The sequence below is a fragment of the Macrotis lagotis genome, chromosome 2, assembly GCF_037893015.1.
Source record: "Macrotis lagotis isolate mMagLag1 chromosome 2, bilby.v1.9.chrom.fasta, whole genome shotgun sequence".
Taxonomy (NCBI): Eukaryota; Metazoa; Chordata; class Mammalia; order Peramelemorphia; family Peramelidae; genus Macrotis; species Macrotis lagotis.
Genome location: NC_133659.1, coordinates 116,872,482 through 116,882,433, shown reverse-complemented (window position 1 = coordinate 116,882,433; position 9,952 = coordinate 116,872,482). Strand labels below are relative to the sequence as shown.

Genomic DNA, 9,952 nt, shown 5'->3' with positions numbered 1-9,952 from the left:
TTCTTTACTCCAGGTCAGATCTGAGAACCAAAGCAAGTATCTGCTTGGAATTTTGCATTCCAGACAAGTTTTGCAACTTGCCAGCTGGCTCCATGTCTTGCTGGCTGAGAGACCAGAAGGACAGACAATGATTTGATTCTTCCAGTTGAAGATGATGCTTTGGTGGAGACCCCTGAGGTTCTGGGTGTCAAACCAGGTGTTGGGGAGAAAATTCCTCCCACTGATGTAGAGCATACTTGAATGCTAGGTTAGGACACATGGAGTCAGTCATTTAAGTAGCAATGAGATTTAATAAGAGCCTGGGAGACAGCTACATTCCCCCCAAAGGAATGGTGTAGGAGTAACCAAAATCCAAATAGAAATTTCGGAACATTCTGGGATTTCCTTAGTATAACTCAGGAGAGGACAAACTGTGTTTGGTTTGTGTGTTGTCATGACTCTTTTTGGAGAAGGTTAGATTGTCTCGGCTGAATTTCACAAAAATTCTGCCCTGACAGCATTAAAGCAATATTTAATGTGAGTTAGAAGCCAAGTCCTGGAATTCCCTTATACTTTTGGTAAAGCACAGGAGAGGATGAAAGGGGTCCAGGTCATAATCCATTTAGAATTGACATTCTCGAATTGGACATAACTCTGGGGGGGGGGGGGTGTACATGAGAGAGAAATCTAGAACAACTTGTCCTTGGATAGGAGAGTTAAGAATGTGCCTTGCCTTGGGATTTTTATATTTTTTAATTACTCTTCTTTAAAAAAATATTTCTTTAAAAAAAATTATATGTTTTGTCTCTAGTCAGAAATGATCTTACTATTTTATACTCTCACTATATTCACCCCTACTGTCTTCTGTACTGGTCAGACACTGCTCCTTGGCTCCCTATCCCCATGTATCCTCAACCTCTTCCTACCCAACCATATTTTACATTTCATTCACTAACTCCACTTTAGGATCTAACCCACACTGACTTCTTCTATCAAAATATTATCTACTTGCAACTCTTTCTGGTTTGGAGAGGTTTTAAAAATTTGACTGAAAGGAAAAAAAACTCCCCCCCTTCTTTTTTCTCTGCTTAATATCTCTTTGCTAGTAATTCTATGTGTTTTTTTAAAAGACTCTTATTCTCTGATTTTAATTCTAAATTATTTAATGTGTCTCACAGGGGAATAAAACTGATATAAATTTTTACTGTACCTTAGAATATATACACACACAGAAGCCCATACTGTATCTGACTTTGTAAAAATTCAATTACAAAAGGATTAGGAAAAAACTTAAAGAATGGACATTACTATTGTTTGCCATGACAGGGCCTGATGGGGGTCCTAGGTCTTAATTGTAGGACTTTAGCTGCTGACACTGCTGCCCTCTATGGGCAACATTCTCCTCCTGCTTCCCAGCCCTGGACTGGTTGATATAAAGATGAGTAACTTAGAGAAAGTAGTTTTGGATCTCATGATTCTGTGGGCTTTGGCAATGGATTCTTCTGTGAGGTGAATGAGGATTATATCTAGCAGAAGTTCAACCTCACAGCTTTCAATGGACAGGTGTTCCATGTAGGTAGGTATTAGACATGATCCTCCACTCACTACTTGATGAGTTGTTTGATGATGACCCCAACTAGAGTGATATAACTGAGCAGTCAGTTGGTATGCTACATAGCCTGCTTTGTGCCATCTTCACCAACCGTGGCATTGCCCAGATGTTAAAAAAATCAGAGGGGAGACTTGGGCTATTGTTCCAAGGGTATATTGTGGAAACCAGCCCATATTGCCAATTGGACTGTCATACATATCAGGTGATGCCAAGGTAAAGCTGTTCTGCCCCAAGTGTATGAATGTTTATACACCAAAATTGTCCAGGCACCACCATACTGATGATTCTTATTTTGGCACTGGTTTTACCCATATGCTCTTCATGATGAATCCTGAGTGTGAGCCCAAGCAGCCTGCCAACCAATTTGTCCCAGATTCTATGGCTTTAAGATCTACCCTACAACCTATCAACTGCCTCTTCAGGTAGCCAACATCATCAAGACCATCTGCTGACCTATTTCCTTTCCTCTTTCCCAATATTTTAGGCTATGATACCTTTCTTGCCCCAAACTCTGCTAAAATTCCTTTGCAGAATATTTTTTATGTTTAAATTAAAAGAAATAATTATTTTGGTGGCATGGTAAAAATATGAAATAAAGTGGGGAAAAGAGCAAAAAAAGAATGAATATTACTTTTAATATTTTGAGAGACAAATATTTCTTTCCATGGCTTCCAGTCTTCCTTGAAACAAGCTAGAATAAGTGCTGAGATAGTCACTAGAGTGCTCAAATTGGAGTCAGAAGATCTGTACATAGACAAATTCCCAGATAGATACAGAAATAGATATATGATATATGTACATAGATAAATAGTCAAATCCTAGTTTCTTAACAACAGTCCCTCATCATATTTGACACCTCCTACTCAAAACAGAACTCATTTTCTCTCTTCATACCCTACCTTCTTCCTGAGATCCTGTTTCTCTTAAGTTCACAGAGATTCTTCTTAGCACCTACGTTTGTACTGCAGATTTGCCCTCAATTCTTCATTCTTCTGTACACTTCCTATATGATCAGTAAGTTGGTGTTTTTTCAGTTCATTCTCCACAGTATCTTTTGTGATTGTTCCTTCTCTACTCTCAGTTACCACCCTAGTTTATGCCCTTATCTCTTACTTAGACTACTGCAATAGTTTCCTAATTAAGGCATCTAGGTGGTATAGTGGATAAAGGGCTGGGTTCAGAGTTAGGATGACCATATTCAAATCCAGCCTTAGGCATTTATTTGTGACCCTGCTCATGTCATTTAACCTCAGGTTGCCTCAATTTCCTCAACTGTCCAATGAGGATAATAATGGCACCTATCTCCCAGGGTGACTGTGTAAACCAAATGACATGTTTATAAAGCACATGTCACTAAATAAATGCTAGCTACTATTATTGTGGTCTCCCTAGCTCCAATCACTGTTCTCTGGAATCTATCTTCTACATAGCTGTCAAACTGATATTATGGGGAAAGAGTACTAGGTTTGGGGGCAGCCAGGTGGCACAGTGGATAAAGCACTTGGAGTCAGGAGGACCTGAGTTCAAATCTTGTCTCAGATACTTGCTATTTACTAGCTGTGTGACCTTGGGCAAGTCACTTAAATTGTCTTGCATAGAGGGCAACTAGGTGGCCCAGTGTGGGGCTGCTAGATGGCACAGTGGATAGAGCAACGGCCCTGGAGTCAGGAGTATCTGAGTTCAAATCCGGCCTCAGACACTTAATAATTGACCTGTGTGGCCTTGGGCAAGCCACTTAACCCCATTGCCTTTCAAAAAAACCTAAAAATAAATAAAAATAAATAAATTTCCTTGCATAAACAAAATAAAACAAAGAGTGATAAGTTTGAAGACAGGAGACCAGAGTTCAAATTCAAGCTCTGTCACTTAATATGTATGTAACCTTCAGCAAGTCCTTCAATTTTCCTATGCCTATGTTTCCTCATCTCAATTTAAAATGAGTTGGTTGATGATCTCTTCTTTCTCCATAATCTGTGATCTCTGATTTTAAAGCTCAGTTTTGACCAACTCACTTCCTTGCCCAAAATGGTCTATAGGAGCTCAGCAGTGGGGTCTTAAAGACTGTCTTGGTTGATAACAAGTAATTGAAGCCAGATTTAGGAGGGAGCATTCCTAATTTGACATAGATATGGTAGGGAAATTCTCAGAGATCATATATCAACACGAGGGGTAGGGGAGCTTTCTAATCAGAGCGAAAAACTGTTATTTGTAATTAGGGATCCCAGAAATCTATGTTGGTACTCACTTGCATTTGGCTGTAAGCCATGTCCATTGATGAGTTGTGATTATTCTTGTGTTTGACATGGGTAGAATGAATCAAGAGAGTAGAAACACATGTCACCTCACCCAAGTGACTCCATATTAGTCCTGTCCCTGATAGCTTCAACATCAAATAATATATTTTAAAAATTACAACTTATCTTTATCATGTCTTCTTAAGATCCCTAAAGTCCATGCTCATGGCTGGCTAACATTCTGCCTGCAATCCTGGGTCTTGACCTCCCTGGTTCTTTGAGTCTCAGCTTGGGCTTCTCAGACTGAGAATAAACAGAATAGACCAGAAACAAGCACCCCCAGATTTATTTCTTCAAGTTGAAGGGAGGAGGGAGGGAAGGAGGAAAGATAGGGAGGGAGGGAGAGAGAGAGAGAGAGAGAGAGAGAGAGAGAGAGAGAGAGAGAACAGAAATCAATTCAAAAGTTCTTCAGAGAAACCTTGTCCTCATATTACTCCTTTTGACCATGGAGCATTTGCTTGCCTCCTTTGAGTTCTTTGTATAGTAGACTTTAGGGCAAGCTTACATTTCACATCTGAACAACATGGTCAGTTCACTTGAGTTTTGCTCTCTGCTGTAGAGTTTGGATGCTTGGCAGTTTCCTTTGAGAAAGGCCCTCAGAATCTTCCTAAGATAATTCAAATGGAAGTGATTCAGTTTCCTGGCATGGTGCTGGTAGACTATCCAAGTTTCACAAGCATTCAGCAATGAAGTTAGATATTTAACATAAATTGTAGATAATCAAAGGGAAGGCGCTAGCATCAAGGAGGATATCATTATTAGCATTCAATACTTGGATGAATCCTTAATCTTATTAATGTTGTTGAAAAATTCCACAGGCCATAACAGGCAAGCACAGATAATATTTCTCTTAATATCTCTTCAATATGAATGGAAATCTGGGTAATCTTTGCACCAGTACAGATCACCTACCTAAACTTTCTCATTCCTCAGTGGTTGTTATCCATGTGTTTTTCAACTACTCTACCTCCCAGCCTCCTGAAGACCTACCTACAGCCTTCCCTGGACCCTACCTTTCCTCATTTGTAAAAGGGAGATGCTAAGAGTACCAAATTCACAGGCTTATTAAGAGAATCAAAAGAGATAAAATATGTAATGTGCTTTGCAAACTTGAAGCACTACATAAATACTATTAGTCATTATTAATAACTTATATGTAGTTGGAAAAACAAAATAATAAAATTTTTAAATTTTTAAAAATTAAATAAAAAATAAAAACAAAAAAAATAAGTTATGGATACCAGTGTAGCACTTGGGCTGCCTGCTCATCATCAGTTATTCCTCACTTCTTACCCAAAACTGACCCATTTCCCTTCTCAGTAAAGAGGGCAGAAGATGCTGATTCATAAATTTAATATTAACATTAATGAATATGAAAATAAAAAATGGTCCTTCATTTTTTATCACTTTGTCAAATATTCTTATTTTTGCCAAGTTTGGGGGATAAAAGTGAGATCACTGTTAAATTACAGTAATTTGTTTAGAGAGAAAACTTCTTAAAGTGTTGCATTTTGCTCTCTCTCTCCCTCTTCTTTCATAAGATGGGCATTTTGCTTACTCATTCCTCAGAAGGACATTCCTGTCACATTGCCTAAACTGGAAAGAGATTTAAGGTTTCTTCTAACTGCCAGAAAATATTTCTTTCCCCCTTTGCTTTGCAATGTGTGCTCTCTCTGTGTTCCTATTAGAAGGCAGAAGGTACTTGATTACTTTTTCCTGGTCACAAGTCATTATTGAAACACATTTTCTGGGGTAACAAGCAAAGGAGAAAGCTATTATAGTCTTGGATGCAAAACAAAATATCTGAGTGCACTGGGCGATCCAAAACTTGAGTATTCACTACTAAGCCCTCTCAAGTATGGTGTCCATCCACCCTCCCTGGGGAATTGTTGGAACACAGTTTTAAGGGCCAGAAATTCTTGAGCAGGCCAGGGAAGTAAATTACAAGATGAAATAAAGAGGGCAGGAAAATAAATGGAGTAGATAAAGAATGAGAGATGTGGATTTTCCGTGGGAATTTAGGTGAGACCCAGGCAAAATTGTGAAGCAGTTACACTTTGGTCACAATTCTCATTCTCTTTCAAAATTTACTCTTTTCACACTATGGTGTAAATGACTGATGTTTTAAAGTGCTGTTCCCATAAAGGAGATTTGCATTTTACCTGGGATCAAAGCTTTAAGATAAAAAGATGATATCAATAGAGGAATTCAGAAGTTGCAGGAAGCCCTTCTAATCATCCCTGAAATATAATCACACATTATAAAACTCTATTTCCTGCCCTGATAGAAGTAAGTTGGGGAAGAAGGGGTGGGCTGGGAAAGAGAGAATTGGCCTTGGCAATTTTTTAGGTAATAAGAAAGGAAGAATGAATGCAAACAATATTGTTTTAAGAACAAATCTGAGCAAATAGCTATTTTGAATATTATAAATACCCAAATTAACTATAAAGGACATATGAAGAAAGATAGTCTACATTCAGAGAAAAAAAACTGATAAATAGAAGTATGTATAGAATAATTTTACATATATCTGCCTGTTTGTATCTAATAATATCACAGAGGGAAGGAAAGAATAAAAACAGAAATTTACATAATAACTGTTGCACATTTAAAGATCTGCAGTTTCATGTGCAATCTTTTTTTGTTTTAATACTATGTTATGGAAATGCTTATTCCAGTCCATAAATTAACAATAAAATACATTTTTTAAAATATTAAATGAAATAGTACATCTTATCCACTGTATATAGTTCTGATCACCATATTTTAGGATTGATAAATTGAAAGCATCTAGAAGAAAACAACTGGGTGGGAGGCTAGGTGGCATAGTGGATAAAGCACCAGTCCTGGAGTCAGGAGTACCTGGGTTCAAATCCGGTCTCAGACACTTAATAATTACCTAGCTGTGTGGCCTTGGGCAAGCCACTTAACCCCGTTTGCCTTGCAAAAACCTAAAAAGAAAAAAAAAAGAAAACAACTGGGCAGCTAGGTGGCACAGTGGATAGAGCACGGGCCCTGGAGTCAGGAGGACCTGAGTTCAAATGTGATCTCAGACACCTAATTGCCTAGCTGTGTGACCCTGAGCAAGTCACTTAATGCCATTGCCTTAAATAAATAATTTTTTAAAACTATTTTTATGAAAGTTATTTTTTTTTAGGTTTTTGCAAGGCAAACGGGGTTAAGTGGCTTGCCCACGGCCACACAGCTAGGCAATTATTAAGTGTTTGAGGTCACATTTGAACTCAGGTCCTCCTGACTCCAGGGCCCCTGCTCTATCCACTGCACCACCTAGCTGCCCCCAAAATTTTCTTAAAAAAAGAAGAAAACAACCAAGATAGTAAATGGAATCAAGATCTTATCACTCGAGCTGTTGAAGGACATGAGATTATTCAACCTGTGGGAAAGAACAAATAGGATTAGGAGAGAGAAAAACATATAAAATTCTGTTTATCATTCAAAATTCTCCAATAATCTGGCTCTTCCCAACTTTCTATTCTTTTCTCACCTTATCCTCACATACTCTGTATCCAGTGACATTGGTCTCCTTACTATTCCTTGAACCAGACATTCCCATCTCCTGCCTGGAATTCTCTTCTTCCTCATAATCACCTCCTAGCTTCTCTGGCTTCTTTCAAGTTCCAACTCAAACCCCAACTTCTTAATCTTTATCTACAAGAATCACTCTTTATCTTCTACCTAATCATTCCTAATCCTAAGATTTTTCCTCTGTTAATCATATCCAATTTATCCTATAGATATTTTTTTACAAAGTTTGTTTTGTGTTATGTGCCCCTTTAGACTGTGAGCTCCTTGATAGTAAGGACAGTCTTGCCTTTTTTTTGTATCTTCACTTTGGTTTAGTGTCTGGAATACAATAGATAATACATATTTATTAGACAAATAAGTAATAGCTACTCTCAATAATTTAAGGTTCATCATATGGAAGATGGATTAGATTAGTTCTTTTTCGGTTTCAGAGAATAGAACTCAGAATAGGTAGAAGCTGTAAAAAGATAAATTTAAGCTTGATTGAGAAAAACATTTTCACTCCTTTAGCATTATCTAAAAGTGGAATGAAATTCCTGATGCCTGGTGGGTGAGATTAATTGTGGGTTTCCCATTCCTTGAGTGCTTCAAGTAGAAGCTAGTAATTTTATATACTTTTGTTTTTGAATCAATAATAGTAGCTGGTCTCCAAGATCCTTTCTGCCTCAGGAAATTCTAATTCTGGGACAGTGGTTTCTATGATCCCTTCCAATTCTAAGTTTTAATGACCTTATACTTACAGATAGCTGATATTTTCCACATGGTCCATAATATGACTTCTCATTTCTTTGTAGCCTTTTTCTTTTTTGACAAAGTGGCTCTATACAATATTCTACAGTCTAGATTTTCTGTAAGTTTTGTTTAATGATTGTACTATTTTCTGGGTGGAAAGGAGGGAGGGCAATGGAAATTTTGCCTAATGATCTGACTTCATTAGATTTTCCAACATAAGTTATAGACATCACATCTTGCCACATTCATCAACCAAACATTTAATGAGTCTCCTCTTGGTCTCAGCAGAGCAAAATCACTATTAATCCTCCTCTGCCAAATAGAAACCCTTAAAACTTCCTAGATTTATATCTTACAATTCCACAATACATAGATGTAACTGAACACCCTTCAAGATTGGTACTTTCTCAAAGAAGATATAACAAGTTGGTATTACTCTAGAATCCCTAAAGAAACACAAGGAGCTTTTACTCATTTGTTCAAAATAATATAATATTAAAGATGGAAACGATCATTTGGATCATCTATTCTAGCTTTCTAAATTTCTCAGATAAAGAAGCTGTGACCTGGAGAGATTTAATTATAAACTTCAGAATGATATACAAATGCCAATTATTAGTGGTGATATTATTATCAGTTTATGATTTTGACTCATGGACACACAGTGGCCAGGAAAGAGCTAAAAACTGGATCTTTTGCATTTACTGGGTCTTTTATGTGAATTTCTGAAAACCATTTTAAATTGATTATATTTAAATCAATAATGTTATCATTTAACTTGGTATTAAAGGAGCCTTTTGACAAACCTTTTTTCAATTAATATTTTATTTGTTTTTCAGTTATATGCAGTTGTTGTTTCTACCTATAATTTTCCATAAGGTTTTGAATTTTACAATCTTTCCTCCACCCTCCCTTCCCTCCCCCATCCCCCCATAGAAGGCAGTCTGGTAATCTTTACATTGTTTCCATGCTATACAGTGATTGAAATTGAATGTGTTGGGAGAAAAATTATAACCTTGAGGAGAAAGTAAATATTAGAGATAGCAAAATTATGTAGTGCATAAGACACTTTTTAAATTAAAAAACTGAAAGTAATAGACTTTGGTCTTTGTTTAAACTCCACAATTCTTTCTCTGGGTACAGATGGTATTCTCTATCACAGGTGCTCTAAAATTGTCCTGATAATTGCATTGATGGAATGAGCAAGTCCAATAAGATTGATCATCAATCCCATGTTGCTGTTCTAGTGTACAGTGTTCTTCTGGTTCTGCACATCTCGCTCAGCATCAGTTCATGCAAGTCTTTCCAGGCTTCTCTGAATTCCCATACCTCATGGTTTCTAATAGAACAATAGTATTCCTATACATACATAAACCACAATTTGTTTAGCCATTCTCCAACTGATGGACATTCACTTGATTTTCACCAAATTTTTTACTACCACAAAAAGAGCTGCTGTGAATATTTTTGTGCAAGTGGTAGTTTTACCCTTTTGCATGATCTCTTTAGGGTATAGACCCAGTAGTGGTATTGCTGGACCAAAGGGTATGAACATTTTTATTGCTTTTTGGGTGTAATTCCAAATTGCTCTCCAGAAAGGTTGGATGAGTTTGTAGCTCCACCAACAATGTATTAGTGTCCCAGATTTCCCACATCCCTTCCAACATTGAACATTGTCTTTTCTGGTCATATTGGCCATTTTGATAGGTGTGAGATGGTACCTAAGAGCTGCTTTAATTTGCATTTCTCTAATCAGTAATTATTTAGAACAATTTTTCCTGTGACTATG

The 9,952-nt window shown here is 37.2% G+C and overlaps 1 pseudogene; it reads left to right on the top strand.

Annotated features, from left to right (window-relative positions):
• The first annotated feature begins 1,366 nt into the window (after positions 1-1,366).
• On the top strand, positions 1,367-2,043 carry LOC141511942 (casein kinase II subunit beta pseudogene; annotated as a pseudogene).
• The last annotated feature ends 7,909 nt before the right edge of the window (positions 2,044-9,952 follow it).